This window comes from Aethalodelphis obliquidens, unplaced genomic scaffold (genome assembly GCF_003676395.1).
Source record: "Aethalodelphis obliquidens isolate GAN/ISIS:26980383/991018 unplaced genomic scaffold, ASM367639v1 scaffold3, whole genome shotgun sequence".
Taxonomy (NCBI): Eukaryota; Metazoa; Chordata; class Mammalia; order Artiodactyla; family Delphinidae; genus Aethalodelphis; species Aethalodelphis obliquidens.
The window spans coordinates 74686162-74703149 of NW_020837947.1; the positions used below are offsets into that span (position 1 = coordinate 74686162).

Consider the following 16988-nt stretch of genomic DNA (forward strand, 5'->3'; position numbering starts at 1 on the left):
TTTTTTTTTTTTTTTTTTTTTTTTGCGGTAAGCGGGCCTCTCACTGCTGCGGCCTCTCCCGTTGCGGAGCACAGGCTCCGGACGCGCAGGCTCAGCGGCCATGGCTCACGGGCCCAGCCACTCCACGGCACGTGGGATCTTCCCGGACCAGGGCACGAACCTGCATCCCCTGCATCGACAGGCGGATTCTCAACCACTGCGCCACCACGGAAGCCTCTATAATTTATTTTTTAAAGATAGGTTTATAAAAGTTATCAGGAGTCCCAAAGCCAGGCTACACTAGCAAAACAACTTACCAACTATTCTACAGTGGGCAAGTCAATCTTTCTGTGTTGTTTCCTCCTCTGTAAAATTGGTTGTAAAGATAAATTGGTTCACATATGTAAAGTACTTAACATATATATCTACATGTATGTGTGACATACACGTATATCTACATATATAAGCATATATATGTTACATATATTTACATGTATATACACATAATATGTAAATCCCAGCCCATCCAAATGTTCAATAACAGTTGTCCCTTTCTTATCTTTAATAGTTTTTTCTTTTCTATCTACATATTTTAAGGTTACTTTTCTTTAGGAATAGTCAATAACTTAAACATTTTGCTAATTCAGACTGACTTTACCATTCAGTCCAAGTTAGTGGAATTTTGCCGTAGTTAATGAATATGCTTTCTCCAAATCAATACTGTAATGGAAATTTTTTTTTTTTTTTTTTGCGTTACACGGGCCTCTCACTGCTGTGGCCTCTCCCGTTGCGGAGCACAGGCTCCGGATGCGCAGGCTCAGCAGCCATGGCTCATGGGCCCAGCCGCTCCGCGGCATGTGGGATCTTCCCGGACCGGGGCACGAACCCACGTCCCCTGCATCGGCAGGCGGACTCTCAACCACTGCGCCACCAGGAAAGCCCGGAAATGTTTTTATATATTATATATTAATGAGTTTTTCTCTTTTGCATTTCTTAGTGTGTGACCTTTGCTCATTCTGTCCAAGGCATTAGGGTTGTTATAGCTGGAATGCAAAAATAAAGAGGGTTTCAATATTCAGCTTTTCATATCCAAAGCAGGGGTTTTGAATTTGCAATAAGAAAATATTCCTAAAATCCAGGCTTTGTCAAAAGACTCCGCAATTTTGCAAATTGTTTTAGCCCCATGTTGACTTTGTCCATGGAAATTATCAAGTGCCAGGGATAGATGAGCTTCAGGATAAGACCTGAGGGAAGACCTTGTAGCTTGGCAAGCTCACAGAGAAGGGAAAGGAGAAGTCGAGCTATCTCTTTTGTCCTAGGGAAGATCTGCAGCAAGAGGAGAGAGACAGAGACAGGAGGAAAGACCCACTCCTGACCACCACTTTGCAGGCAGGAGCCGCGCCGGAAGGGGTGGTGCCTTAAAAACGTTGGAGAACCCTGGAAGCAGAGGGCCTTTGCTTTACTCCCTCTGTGGGACACCGAGTGGAGACATGGGGTGAGTGGCCCTGCAACGGCACTCGGTGGAGAGAAGTTATCTAGACCAAAGTGTCTGGTCTCCTGGCTCCCCTGGCCTATGTGTGGTGAGCAGAGGGTCCAGAAGTAATTGTGTGTCCTGGTGGGGAAAGCAAAGATCCGAAAAGGCCCAGTGGACCGACAAGATCCAGAGGTGAGGCAAAGAGGCAAATGGTCCGCTGGTGTGTGTCCACACGGTGGCTCACAGGGCAAATGGGACCATCAGCACCCTGCAGTCACAAGTCCAGGGACCAGACCAGACACTGAACTGCAGAGACCAGGGAGGGTCCACGGAGGTCATCGTCTGAATCCAAAGCCCCTTCTCACCACACACCCACACACCCCTTACATGACATTATGACTGTGTCTTGGAGCTGAGGAAGGGGAAAAGAAAAATCTTAGATAATTAGCATCTTCCCAAAAGAGACTGAGTAAGCCACCCAAAACTCAGTTACAGTGAATCTGTAAATATAAAACATACTCACTATCCAGTAGGTGAGATGGGGTGGTGGGGAAAGTTATTGGATTTGCAAATCCACTGCAAACAGAAATGGATTTGAATGCCGACCCTTCCCTGGCTGCTATGAGGATAAAGCGGGACGGTGGTCGGGAAGGACTTTGGAAAGTGAGGGCGCGCACTGCGGGTGGTGAGGAGGCAGCTGTGGACCCTGCCACGCCGGTAGGACCAGACAAGCAGCGGGCACAACTTAGCCCTGGGCCAGGAGGCCAAGTGCAGACAAGAAGTCAAGTTCAGGCCAATTACAAGGAATCAGGTAGAAGAAAGCAGGAGTCGAGAGTGGCAGATGCAGCTGAGAAGTTGTTGAAGGGAAGCCAAGTGGCAGCAGAGGACCAGGTCTGAGCACGACCTCCCTACTGAGGAGACTCGGAGGTACAGTCTCCAGGAATGACAACTGGCCTAGGGCTACCTGATGTTTTCCTTAGTTACATGTATGATGCAGAAAAGCAGTTTCACTGAAAGTATGCCCTGAGTGTGACTATTAGTGGCCTGGAGAGCCTTGAATTAAAGTTAAGAATCATCTGGGCTTCCCTGGTGGCGCAGTGGTTGAGAGTCCGCCTGCCGATGCAGGGGACGCGGGTTCGTGCCCCGGTCCGGGAAGATGCCACATGCCGCAGAGCGGCTGGGCCCGTGAGCCATGGCCGCTGAGCCTCCGCATCCGGAGCCTGTGCTCCGCAACGGGAGAGGCCACAGCAGTGAGAGGCCCGCGTACCGGAAAGAAAAAAAAAAAAAAAAAAAGTATATATATTTTTTAAATAAAAGAAAATGCCTTTCCGTGAAGAAAAAAAAAAGAATCATCTTGCCAGGGTAGAGAAATACAAAAAGGATAAATCATAAATCTAAGTGGGATCAGGATTATTCATTCGTGAGAAATTTTTCTCAAAGTTTAAATTGAGGAAAGAGAGCCTTTGCTAGAACCTGGCCAAAAAAAAAAAAAAAAAGTTGCTTCAGGGATTCTGAAGGACCAGGTGCCATAAATATAAATGGGTTAATTCGTTCATATTTACGGCACCTGGTAGGTGCCAGGTTCTTTGTCAGGTAATAAAGGGGCCCTTGCTAACCATCCGTAGGAACACAGACAACTCAATGGACCTTTAAAACAAACGCACCATAATGGGGGCGGTATGGGAGTGCAGAGGAAGGGCGGGGCGGGGCGGGGCGGGGCGGGGGGGAGGGGAATGGTAGTTTTTATCCTGAACCTGCCAGTGTGTGTCTAGTTGATCAAACATCTCCTTAATACATATTCACGGAGGATCTGCAATGTGGGAGGTTGTCCTGGAGAACACAGAAGTGAATGGGGGGGGAGTGCCAGAGGGGCTTCATGGTAACATCTAAGTTGACACCCGAAGGAGTAAGCAGTGGCTGTGTGAAGATGCTCCCGGACAAGCGGACAGCATGGGGCTAAGGCCTGGAAGGGAAGAGGATTGCGCGCTGCGGGCTCTGCGCATGCTTGCGCTGCACGCTCTGCGCATGCTTGCGCTGCACCTGAGAAGGCGCGCAAAAGAGCGGCGGGGGATGAGGCAGGAGAGGTGAGCGGAGCCCCTAAGGTGATGGTGACGGAGTCCAAGGGAGCCGGGGGAAGAGGATGGATGCAAGATCTATTTGGCGAGTGCAGGTGACAGGTTTTGGGGACTGAGTGGACATCGAGACAGATGAAGAGGAGCTCAGAACCAGTGCAGTTTTCTGGCTTAAGCAGCTGGTGGTGCCTTTTACCTGAAGAAGCTACGCCTGAGACACTGCGAGCAGGCGCGTAGGGCGAAGGCACACGGAGTTCACCTGGGACTTGCTGAGTTTGAAATTCCCATGAGAAGTCCACGTGGAACCCTGGAGAAGCAGTTGGCTCTTTGGGGCTGGGGTTCTAAAATGAGATGGAGATGCAAATTTGAAACTGGTCCCCATAATTTAAGATGCCTGACTATTGAAAAACAGTGTCCGTATTCTTTTCTTTGCCTCGATAGAGCTGTCTAAAATGGTCTTTAGGGCTTCCCTGGTGGCGCAGTGGTTGAGAGTCCGCCTGCCGATGCAGGGGACACGGGTTCGTGCCCCGGTCCGGGAAGATCCCACATGCCACAGAGCGGCTGGGCCCGTGAGCCATAGCCACTGAGCCTGCGCGTCCGGAGCCTGTGCTCCGCAACGGGAGAGGCCACAACAGTGAGAGGCCCGCGTACCGCCAAAACAAAAAAATAAAATGGTCTTTATTTTTCAAATTGTATATCTTAAAAACAAAGTTTCAGAGTGTATTTGAAGTAGGAATTAGGAATATCAGCTGTAATATTAAATAGGTACTTAGTAATTAAAAAAGAAATCAGTTTACTGATTTAAAATGTTGGGGTCTTTTGCTATGACATGTTTTCTAACACAATTATAAAATGCATGTTTACTTTAAATTATATATTGTTCTTTATAATCTTACAATTAAAATGCTTTAATTTCTCTAATTTCTTATTAGTGTTATTGGAGCCTGGGTATAGTTTTTTTCAAGCCACAAATCAAATTTTAATCATTTCTTACAGAATTCAATTAATTTGAGGTCATTTCATTTTTTAATGTTTCTTTTTTATGTTTGTATTGAGATATAATTGGCATATAACATTGTGCAAGTTTAAGATGTATGTGAGGTTATTTCTTTAGTGAGTACCTTCATCCAAGCATACATGAGCACCAAAATTTTGAGTCTTTCATTGTCAATAAATTGGGAAATTGCTAGCATGGAACAACCTTGATCAGTGTGACTGGGGCCTTATTTATAGCTGTGTAGTAACTTGTGACTTAAGCCCAGCAAGCTGACATACACTGGAAGTATTTTTGATTTTAAAATGCTAATCATTGTTCTTCTCTTCACAGAACCAGGTGGGTTGAAGATCAGGTTCCAAGCCTTGAGCTCTGCCTGACAACAAGGCCTGGCACGATCACTGCCTTTGCCCAAGGCTGACGCTGCTTGACTGTGAGCCCAGCGTCTACAAGGTCAGGCCCTTACTAAAACCCTGCACAACAAGCTCTGTGTTCACTGTGGGTTTTTTACTTGATGCAAGTGGAATAGTTGGGCTAGACAGAGAGCTGCCTTATGTAAATGCCTGAGAAGACAATTGTCTTGCCATGTATGAGTTTCTGTTTTATCATAATGTTACAAAACTTCCAAGGGGATTGTGACATAAACTAAGCATTTGAAATCTGTTTACCAGATCTAAAGCATCCAGAGTTCCTGTCTGCCATACATATGCATAGCTTGGCAAAGAGCCGGAGGGTGAAAACTCTGTATCAAAGCCAGTGTGTTTGTCACTTGTGAAAAGGTGAGTGTGGGCAACTACTATTATGAGCATGACATGAAAATACCATTTGGAGTTTCATCCAAATGTCAGAGAAACTTTGAAATTGTTCAACTTTGTACCATTGGCAAAACTTAATCTTCTAGATCCACCAGCTGTATTCATACAACTCTAGAAACCAGGATAAAGTCCCAAAAGAAAGAGAAGGGGTGGGGTTTAGTGACATATAGAAAATGTGGCTTACTTACCAGGAAAGAGATATTTTGTTTTTACTTTCTTACATTATCTGGGGACAATTGATTTTTTTTTCTGGTTTCAAATTATTTATTTAAAAATAGAGTATGAAAAAGAGATGTAGAAATCTATCAGATTACATTTTTGGAAATAATGATAAAACAGAACATTTGCAAAGCTGTAGTCATGTAGGCGTGCATTCAAAAATCACACAGCACTCATTGGGCTTTTCCTGGGAGTAGAATTAATGCTGAGAAAAAATAAATGAAGGAAGTAGCAGATAAGGCTCATATGTCAACATTGTTTTTACAGCTAAGACAATTGTTTGATTTAAATCTGACTTTCCTGATGCGTTTATTCAGATATGTGTGTATAATGTGAAATGGAATTTTGAAGTCACCCATTTGATTTAATGTAGACTGCCAGGCCGTTTAAATAGTGTTCTTGAATGACATTTTTTAGCCTGAATTATCCAGTGTAACATTCTAGTTAATCAGATATCTTATTAATACATACTTACTGAGCGCCTACTACGTGCTCAATTGTTCTAGAGGATGCAGAGAAATGTGAACCACTGTCCCTGTCTTGGGAAACTTTATACTCCAGCAAGATAATAACAATGTATATGTAAACAACAGTCATTTACCATTCAGGCAGGGTGCGATGAGGGCCAAATAGGTTGGAGAGAGAGTGAATATCTTTGAAGTTCAGAGGAAGAAAAGAGATCTACAGATTGTGAGGGTCTAGAAAGAATTCTGAGAGAAAAAGTGCAGGCTTTAGAGTGAAGATTTTCGTTATTTAATGGAACATTATTCTATTGTGACCAAAGAGTTATCTCCTACAGGAGCCCTCAGACTTGTTTGTGTTGTATGACTAATGTGGTATTGTGCATGCCATGCTGTTTAATTTTTGATGATTTTAGTCCTTAAATTCTTTCAGTTACCAATTAAAAACCAACAAACCCCAAAACAAAATTAGTCACATGATTATGTATCTCCAGATAACGTACTTATATAAATTCATAGTTGTTATAAAAACAAGTGGTACTAACAAAAGACCCTGTAATGAATACGAAATTATATAACTCTTAATGATAATGGTACAGCTTAAATCTGAGTGGGGAAAGGTGACCAGTTGTTCTACAATTGTACATTGATGTATTTTCCTTCAGGTTTTCTTCAAGTTCACAAGATCTTGTTTCTCACTTAAGAATTCATATGACCCAGAGTCACTATTTTTCATACAAACAAAATAACCACACTTTTCAATTTTCAAAAGAAGTTTCCTTTTGCTAACCCAAGAAAATCCAAATAGATCAGATTTTTCTCCGTTCTAGCCAAGTGTTCATTTCTGGCCAAAGATTCTGTCATAAAGGCTGAATTTGGGGGAGATTTAGCCCTAGGGTAAAAAAAAAAAGAAGCAATATAAAGGAAATGATAGTGTAATTTTAAGAAGAATATTATAGCTATGGGTACTAATTTATTCTTCTAAACTGCCTCAGTATTAAGAATTGGTCTAAAACAGACAAACCCTACTACATTTGTATTGGATGATTGCTCAGCTATTACGTATGTGCAGAGAGGTGGTATAGCATAGGGGGTTAAATGCCTAGACCCCAGACCCTAGAATCCAACTTGTCTGGCTTCAAATCCCAGACCTGCTGCATTTTTAGAACATTACCCTGGGCAGATTGCTTCAGCTCTGTCGTTTTCTCAACTGTAAAACAGGAATAATAACAGTGCCTGTTTCAAAGATAAATTGATACACGGCAAGCAATTAAAATTGTACCTAGCAAAGCGCAATCACTAAGTGTCAGCCATTTCGTATTGTTTTGCTTTTATATAGTGACAGCTGCAGGTATACTGTTTTTTGACTTTTCTGTCTAAAACCCCTTTTCTTTCCTCTCCTCCCGCCACCCTCATTCCCGTCTCCTAGACTGTTTGTCTTTCATTCTCATGGCCATTTTCATTGCCTAACACAGTGACTTCACAAAGGTGCTCCTAAAGATTGAATGAATGAATGGATGAATGAACCAAACTCCTAGTTCTTTTATCAGTCCCCTCAGAATAATCCCTGGCCCCTAACCCTCTCCTGTAGTGGAGAGGGAGCCCTCCTTGCTCCCATAAGCCCTTATGTGCGCCCGACTACTACAATTAGCACAATTAGGCTTGGTTGGTCTGTATATGACTCTTTCTCTTTTTCCTTTAGGTTTCTTCAGATTCACAAGATCTTGTTTCTTACTTAGGAATTCTTTGAACCAGAATCTGTGAGCTGCTTGAGAGTAGTGGCTCTCACCTGCATCGCCTGATGCTTGGCAAATGATTGATTGATTGAATGATGGTACGAATGAATGACTGGACTCATCCCAACAGCTCAGCAGAGGCTGGAGAGTCTCCCACCACTTGTCAACCCCCAGGAATTGTAAGCACAGGCCCGTGGTTCCTCTGTAGCGTGGCCTGACCCTGGGAAAGGGTGGCAGGAACCAGTAGCACAGAGCTCTGCCTGCCACTGTCTGACCACAGAATGAATATGGTCTCTGGAACTTCTTATACCTTAATACCTTTGTTTCACAAATGAAGAAATTAAACCTAAAAAGTTTTAACTAGCCAAGATCTCCTAGTGTATTAGAGAAACAACTGGAAATACAGTCTAGGTCTCCTGGCTTGTACTCTATACATATTCACACAAAGAGATTTTCCATATAAGGCTTGCATGTTCCATTGAAAGCGGAGGAGTAACAAGTGAATGGAGGAGGGAAATAGGATAAGTAAGAAATGTCCTTGTTTTTCTTGTTCATTATTCTTTTTTTTAATATAAATTTATTTTATTTTTGGCTACCCTGTGTCTTTGTTGCTGCACGCAGGTTTTTCTCTAGTTGCGGCAAGCAGGGGCTACTCTTCGTTGCGGTGTGCGGGCTTCTCATTGCGGTGGCGTCTCTCGTTGCGAAGCACGGGCTGTAGGCACGCGGGCTTCAGTAGTTGTGGCACTTGGGCTCAGTAGTTGTGGCTCGTGGGCTCCAGAGTGCAGGCTCAGTAGCTGTGGTGCACAGGCTTAGTTGCTCCCCGGCATGTGGGATCTTCCCGGACCAGGGCTCGAACCCGTATTCCCTGCATTGGCAGGCGGATTCTTAACCACTGCGCCACCAGGGAGGCCCCTCGTACTCATTATTCTTAATAAAAAGCCTTGCTGGTTAAAATATCCTCCCGCATGAATGTTTTAACTACAAATGATCAAAGCCATATATAGCAATTACAAATAAATGTCATGGTATCCTACATTTTAGAATCTAAAAACATGCACTGCTTTTGCCTGCCCAGAATCTTGTCCCCTTTCTGGTAACCACACCTCGATTTCCCTTTGGAGGTCTATGTGTTCCCAACTGCCAGCCTTCTTTGTGGTAATTTCAGGGAAGACATCCAGATCCCCCCAGTCAAGGTGTGGCCTTGTGAACTTGGTTAGGCAGATCAGACTCTCTCTCTGTGAATCTGGTTCCTGAGCAGAGCGGTTCTGAGACAGAAAATGGCGAGCACAGATTCATTCCAATAAGCTTTCTAAGGATGATGTCCATGGATTCCTCCTACCTAGATTTCTGGAACTGTTCTAGGATCTTTCCTTACCAGGATGGCTCATCAGCTCTATCTTTGATTTTGGAAGCTAACCGATATCCTTCCAACAAATTTCTTTACTGTTGAAGTGGTAGAGTTTTTTTTCATTACTTATAAACAAACTCTACTAGTGGTTGGACTGCAAGTTGGTTTGTGTACAAACCAAACTAGCAGAAAAAGAAATAAATGTGGAAAAGGTGTGTGTGTGTGTGTTTTCTGCTAAGTATATAATTGCACAAGAGAAAACAGACTTTGTGCTACTATATATACAAAGTGAAAACAGGTCAACTATGATTTTACCATGGAAATCTCTCTTAAGATGACCTTGAATTTTAATTACTCAAATGAAAACTTTCCTTGCATGTTTAAAGTTGTCATACTCTTTTTTTTTTTTTTTTAAACATCTTTACTGGAGCATAATTGCTTTACAATGGTGTGTTAGTTTCTGCTTTATAACAAAGTGAATCAGTTATACATATACATATGTTCCCATATCTCTTCCCTCTTGCGTCTCCCTCCCTCCCACCCTCCCTATCCCACCCCTCTAGGTGGTCACAAAGCACCAAGCTGATCTCCCTGTGCTATGCGGCTGCTTCCCACTAGCTATCAATTTTACGTTTGGTAGATATGTCCATGCCACTCTCCCACTTTGTCACAGCTTACCCTTCCCCCTCCCCATATCTTCAAGTCGATTCTCTAGTAGGTCTGTGTCTTTATTCCTGTCTTGCCCCTAGGTTCTTCATGACCTTTTGTCTTTTCTTAGATTCCATATATATGTGTTAGCATACGGTATTTGTTTCTCTCTTTCTGACTTACTTCACTTTATATGACAGACTCTAGGTCCATCCACCTCACTACAAATAACTCCATTTCGTTTCTTTTTATGGATGACTAATATTCCATTGTATATATGTGCCACATCTTCTTTATCCATTCATCTGTTGATGGACACTTAGGTTGCTTTCATGTCCTGGCTATTGTAAATAGAGCTGAAATGAACATTTTGGTACATGACTCTTTTTGAATTATGGTTTTCTCAGGGTATATGCCCAGTAGTGGGATTGCTGGGTCATATGGTAGTTCTATTTTTAGTTTTTTAAGGAACCTCCATACTGTTCTCCACAGTGGCTGTATCAAGTTACGTTCCCACCAACAGTGCAAGAGGGTTCCCTTTTCTCCACACCCTCTCCAGCATTTATTGTTTGTAGATAAACCCCACTTGATCGTGGTGTATGATCCTTTTAATGTGTTGTTGGATTCTGTTTGCTAGTATTTTTTGGGGGATTTTTGCGTCTATGTTCATCAGTGATATTGGCCTGTAGTTTTCTTTCTTTGTGACATCTTTGTCTGGTTTTGGTATCAGGGTGATGGTGGCCTCATAGAATGAGTTTGGGAGTGTTCCTCCCTCTGCTATATTTTGGAAGAGTTTGAGAAGGATAGGTGTTAGCTCTTCTCTAAATATTTGGTAGAATTCGCCCGTGAAGCCATCCGGTCCTAGGCTATTGTTTGTTGGAAGATTTTAAATCACAGTTTCAATTTTAGTGCTTGTGATTGGTCTGTTCATATTTTCTATTTCTTCCTGGTTCAGTCTCAGAAGGTTGTGCATTTCTAAGAATGTGTCCATTTCTTCCAGGTTGTTCATTTTATTGACATATAGTTGCTTGTAGTTATCTCTCATGATCCTTTGTATTTCTGCAGTGTCAGTTGTTACTTCTTTTTCATTTCTAATTCTATTGATCTGAGTCTTCTCCCTTTTTTTCTTGATGAGTCTGGCTAATGGTTTAGCAATTTTGTTTATCTTCTCAAAGAACCAGCTTTTAGTTTTATTGATCTTTGCTATTGTTTCCTTCATTTCTTTTTCATTTATTTCTGATCTGATGTTTATGATTTCTTTCCTTCTGCTAACTTCAGAGTTTTTTTGTTCTTCTTTCTCTAATTGCTTTAGGTGTAAGGTTAGGTTGTTCATTTGAGATGTTTCTTGTTTCTTAAGGTAGGATTGTATTGCTATAAACTTCCCGCTTAGAACTGCTTTTGCCGCATCCCATAGGTTTTGGGTCGTCATGTTTTCATTGTCATTTGTTTCTAGGTATTTTTTGATTTCCTGTTTGATTTCTTCAGTGATCTCTTGGTTATTAAGTAGTGTATTGTTTAGCCTCCATGTGTTTGTATCTTTTACAGATTTTTTCCTGTAATTGATATCTAGTCTCATAGTGTTGCAGTCGGAAAAGATACTTGAGATGATTTCAATTTTCTTAAGTCATACTCTTTTATAAAAACATATTATGCAATATTACAGGTTTCTCTCTATAGCATACATTTTAAATTTAGGTTCTTTGTAAACTGATATATTTCCCTTACAAGTTAATATTTTAAATAAACTGCTTTATTTATATACATAATAGTAAAACAGTAAGATATCAAATTCATAAATTAGAGAAAATAATATGTAATTATAGCTTAATTTATTCACATTTATTACATTAAGCTACAAATCCATTGCCCTTTATGAATACATAGATATATGCAAAATTCTGTGTAAATCCTATGTTAATTATTTCACTATGAACTGTAGCTGTTCTTTAATTTTTGTTTTTTTTTTTTGCTACACCGTGAGGCATGTGGGATGTTAGTTCCCTGACCAGGGATCAAACCTGCACCTGCTGCATTGGAAGCACAGAGTCTTAACCACTGGACTGCCACGGAAGTCCCCTGTTCTTTAATTTTTTATTCCACTTAATAAATTAAATTAGAAAGTTCATAAAATGTGTTCATGTAGAAAAGCATTTATGAAAAGTTTCTAAGAATTAACCTACAAGATTAATCATCTACGTTCTCTCTGAAAAATGATTTTTTTTGGAATAATGTGTCACAAAGGTCTTCAGTAAATAACATTCAGAAATTTTTACCATCTCTCCTTTTGGTCGCGAAGTTTTAAGAGGTGTCATCTATTTAACTCTTGGGTGGCTGTATTTTTTGCAGGCAGAATTTTACATCAAGCACTGGAAATAATTCTGAGGCAGTATTTATAATAGTAGCAAAAAATTACCTACAAATTTGCCAAAAAGTCTTTACAATGCCTGTAATACACATTTTGTATAATACATATACACATATTCTAAAACTTCTTCTAATAGTTAATATATCAGCCTCTTTTGGCATACTCCTGAATTTTTAAAAATTCATACAAGGCAACACCTGTTTTTATTTCTTCCTCAATACAGGAACCACATACATAATATTTACAACTAAGCAGAAAAATTAAAAAGACATGAGGCTGATACAATCTCCCTTCCCTTATTTAAGGTTGCTTTCCATTGCCTTTCACACCCTGACCTGTAGAACAGGCTGAAACACTGGTCTTCAGCAAGGGTTGACTTTGACGTGATGTGTGCAATGTTGTTTAGCAAATGTTCTCTGATAACACTTAGTAAAATGGTTTGGTGAGTTGGCAAAATCTTTAAGAAGACAGTCCTGGTTTCCTTAAATTCTGTGCTTTGTGATTTGTGGAAACTACTAGAAACGTGTGTGTGTGTGTGTGTGTGTGTGTGTGTGTGTGTGTGTGTGCCCATTTAGTTATCTGTTTGGTGTTGCTCTTTTGTGCCAGTTTTCAACTGAGAGGGAACTTTAAAAAACAAAAGATTTTCTATTGTTTGTGAGATAGAAATCTTTACTTTTAAATGTAAACTACATATATATATATTTTAATTGTTTTTATTTATTTATTTTTGGCTGCATTGGGTCTTTGTTGCTGTGCACAGGCTTTCTCTAGTTGTGGCAAGCAGGGGCTACTCTTCACTACAGTGTGTGGGCTTCTCATTGCAGTGGCTTCTCTTGTTGTGGAGCACAGACTTCAGGAGTTGTGGCATGTGGGCTCAATAGCTGTGGCTCACAAGCTCTAGAGCACAGGCTCAGTAGTTGTGGCAAATGGGCTTAGTTGCTTTGTGGCATGTGGGATCTTCCTGGACCAGGGCTCAAACCCGTGTCCCCTGTGTTGGATTCAGGTGGATTCTTAACCACCGCACCACCAGGGAAGCCCCTGTAAACTATATTTTAAGATTTGGGAAAAATATATCCACCAAACTATTAATTCATGGTTACACTGGTGGAAGAAAGTTTTAGGGAAGGAAAGAGCAATGGTCAGGAAGGGGAGAAAAAGAAAGGAGATTTTTATTTTTAACTCAAGATTTTTTCTTTTCTTTGGTTTTTCAGTAATTTCTTTTTCATTTTGCATTTCTTTTTTTAAATTGAAGTACAGTATTTTGTCACATGTTTTTTCTGCATCTATTGAGATGATCACATGGTTTTTATCTTTCATCTTATTAGTATGGTGTATCATCACACTGATTGATATGAGGATATTGAACCATCCTTACATCCCTGGGATAAATCCCACTTGGTCATGGTTTATGATCCTTTTAATGTATTGTTGAATTCAGTTTGCTAGTATGTTGCTGAAGATCTTTGCATCTATGTTCATCAGTGATATAGGCCTATAATTTTTTTGTAGTGTCTTTGTCTGGTTTTGGTAACAGGGTAATGCTGCACTTATAGAAACAATTTAGGAGTGTTCCTTCCTTTCAATTTTTTTTTGAAATTGAGGGGGAATAGTATTAACTCTTCTTTAAATGTTTGGTAGACTTCACCTGTGAAGCTGTTTGGTTCTGGCCTTTTTTTTGTTGGGAATCTTTTGATTACTGATTCAGTTTCACTGTTGATAATTGGTCTGTTCAGGTTTTCTAATTCTTCCAGATTCAGTCTTAAGAGATTGTGTATCTCTAGGAACTTACTCATTTCTTTTAGGTTGTCCAATTTGTTGGCATATAATTGTTCATAGTAATTTTTATGATCATTTGTATTCTGCAGTGTCATTAGTAATTTCTCTTTCATTTCTGATTTTGTTTATTTGGGACTTTTTTTTTCTTGATGAGTCTGGCTAGAGATTTATCAATTCTGTGTATCTTTTCGAAGAACAAGCTCCTAGTTTCACTGATCTTTTCAATTTTTTTAGTCTCCTTTTCATTTCTTCCTGCTCTGATCTTTATTATTTCCTTCCTTCTACTAACTTTGAGCTTTGTTTTTTCTTTTCCTAGTTCCTTTAGGTGTAATGGTAGATTGTTTATTTGAGATTTTTCTGTAGACTTCCCTCTTAAAATTGCTTTTGCTGTGTCCTTTAGATTTTTGTACATTATATTTCAATTTCATTTTTCTCAAGGTATTTTTTGATTTCCTCTTTGGTTTTTTTGTTGACCAATTGGTTGTTTAGTAGCATGTTGTTTTTTTCTTAGCCTCCAAGTGTTTGCGTTTTTTCCATTTTTCTTCTTGTAATTGATTTCTGGTTTCAAATTGTTGTGATTGGAAAGGATGCTTGGTAAGAATTCAGTCTTTTAAAATTTATTGAGACTTGTTTTGTGGCCTAGCATGTGATCTATCTTGGAGAATGTTCCATGTGCATTTGAAAAGAATGTGTATTCTACGTTTTGGATGGAATGTTCCGTATAAATTTATTATGTTCTTCTGATCTAATGTGTTGTTTAAGGCCTATGTTTCCTTAGTGATTTTCTATCTGGTTGATCTATCCATTTATCCATGATCTATCTACTATTGTATTACTGTCAATTTCTCCCTTTATGTCTGTTAGTATTTGCTTTATATATTAGGTGATCCTATCTTAGGTGCATAAATATTTATTTATTTATTTATTTATTTATTTATTTTGTGTACAGTCTTTATTTGTTAAAATACCATTAGAATATTCCTCAGGACAAGAGCAAAGATCATTCCCTGCAGAAACTTTGGAACTATATACAGAACTTTACAGAACACAGGACAACACTTTAGCCGAACCCTACCTGCTGACCAGAGAAGGGTGTTCTGAGTGGACTCAGCAAAGAAAAGGAAATCAAGCAGGGAAGGAAAGGTGCCCATCTGAATCAAACTTCAGCCGCCATCAGGGCAAGTCTTGTGACGGTCACAGATCGGAGGCTCTGTTTTTGGAAGGTTCGAGTACAGCACAGGGGTTCCATGTGTCTTTACGGCTACACCCCAGGCTGAGGTGCCATTAGGTCAATGTCACTCAAATTCCTGGCCAGCCAAACTCTGGCAGCAAAGAGTCCCAAATTGAGGATCAAGTTCCTGCAGAAGTCATTCCTATCAGTGGCGAAGCAGTAGACGCCCCAAAGCCAGTCTCCCACGTTGTCTGGGATTTCAGGAGCTTCATTTGCCAAGCCTGCAGTGATCACGCCGGCCCCACTGGAAGCCATAGCAGCACCCCAACGCCAATATTTATTAATGTTATATCTCTTCTTGGATTGACCCCTTTATCATTATGTAATGCCCCCTTTGTCTTTTGCTACAGTCTTTGTTTTAAAGTCTATTTTGTCTGATGTAAGTACAGCTACTCCAGCTTTCTTTCTGTTCTATTTACATGGACTATATTTTTCCATCCTTTCACTTTCAGTCTGTGTATATCTTTAGATCTGAAGTGAGTCTCTTGTAGTCAGCATATAGATGGGTCTTGTTTTTTTTGTTTTTTAATCCTTTTATCCACCCTGTCTTTTGATTGGAGCATTTAGTCCTTTTCCATTTAAAGTGATTATTGATAGGTATGTACTTATTACCATTTTGTTAACTGTTTTCTAGTTGTTTTTGTAGTTCTTCTCTGTTCCTTTCTTCTTCTTTTAGTCTCTTCCCTTGTGATTTGATGATTTTCTTTAGTGTTGAGTTTGGGTTTCTTTCTTTTTATTTTTTGTGTATCTATCATAGGTTTTTGGTTTGTGGTTACCATGAGGTTTATGTATATTGACCTATATATACTAGATAGTTTTAAGCTGATAGTTGCTTCAGTTTGAATGCATTCCAAAAGTAGTAAATTTTTACTTCTCCTCCACCTTTTATGTTTTTGACATCATATATTACATCTTTTTACTTTGTGTGTCCCTTAACTGCTTAGTGTAGTTGTAGTTGATTTCATGACGTTTGTCTTTTAACCTTCATCATAGTTTTTTAAGTGGCTGATCTATTGCCTTTACTTTATATTTACCTTTACCAGTGAGAGTATTTCTTTCATATATTTTTGTATTTCTAGTTATGATCTTTTCTTTTCCACTTAAAGAAAACGTTTAACATTTTCTTGTAAGGCCAGAATAGTGGTAATAAACTCTTTTGGTTTTACTTGTCTGTAAAACATTTTATCTCTCCTTCAATTCTGAATGATAACCTTGCCAGGTAAAGTATTTTTGGTTGTAGGTTTTTTCCTTTTAGCACTTTAAATATGTCATGCCACTCCCTTCTGGCCTGTGAAGTTTCTGCTAAAAATTCAGCTGATGTACTTATGCAGGTTCCCTTGTATGTGCTAGTTGTTTTTCTCTTGCTGCCTTTAAAATTTTCTTTTTATCTTTACCTTGTGCCGTTTTAATTATGATGTGTCTTGGTGTAGACCTCTTTGTGTTCATCATGTTTGGGACTCTCTGTGTTTCCTGGAGCTGGATATCTCTTTGCTCCCCTACATTAGGGAAGTTTTCAACCATGATTTTTAAAATAAATGTTCTACCCTTTCTCTCTTTTCTCTTCTGGGACCCCCATAATGTGAATGTTACTATGTTTTATGTTGTCCCTGATGTTCCTTAAACTATCCTCATTTTTAAAAAATCCTTTGTCTTTTTTTTTCTCTTCAGCTTGTGTAATTTTGACTACTCTGTCTTCCAGATCACTGATCTGCTCTTTTCTGTCATCTAATCTACCACTGATTCTCTCTAGTGTATATTTCATTTCAGTTATTGCATCCTTTAGCCCTGATTGGCTATATATATAAATTTTTTCTAATTCTTTGTTGAAGTTCTTACTGTATTCATCTATTCTTCTCCCAAGGTTGGTGAA

At 39.8% G+C, this 16988-nt stretch overlaps 1 pseudogene across 1 annotated transcript; it reads right to left on the reverse strand.

Moving 5' to 3' along the window:
• Positions 1–14825: 14825 nt before the first annotated feature.
• Positions 14826–15388, reverse strand: LOC113606146 (mitochondrial import receptor subunit TOM6 homolog pseudogene; annotated as a pseudogene). Its single transcript, XR_003427453.1, has one exon. The product of XR_003427453.1 is annotated as a mitochondrial import receptor subunit TOM6 homolog pseudogene (transcript).
• Positions 15389–16988: the final 1600 nt, after the last annotated feature.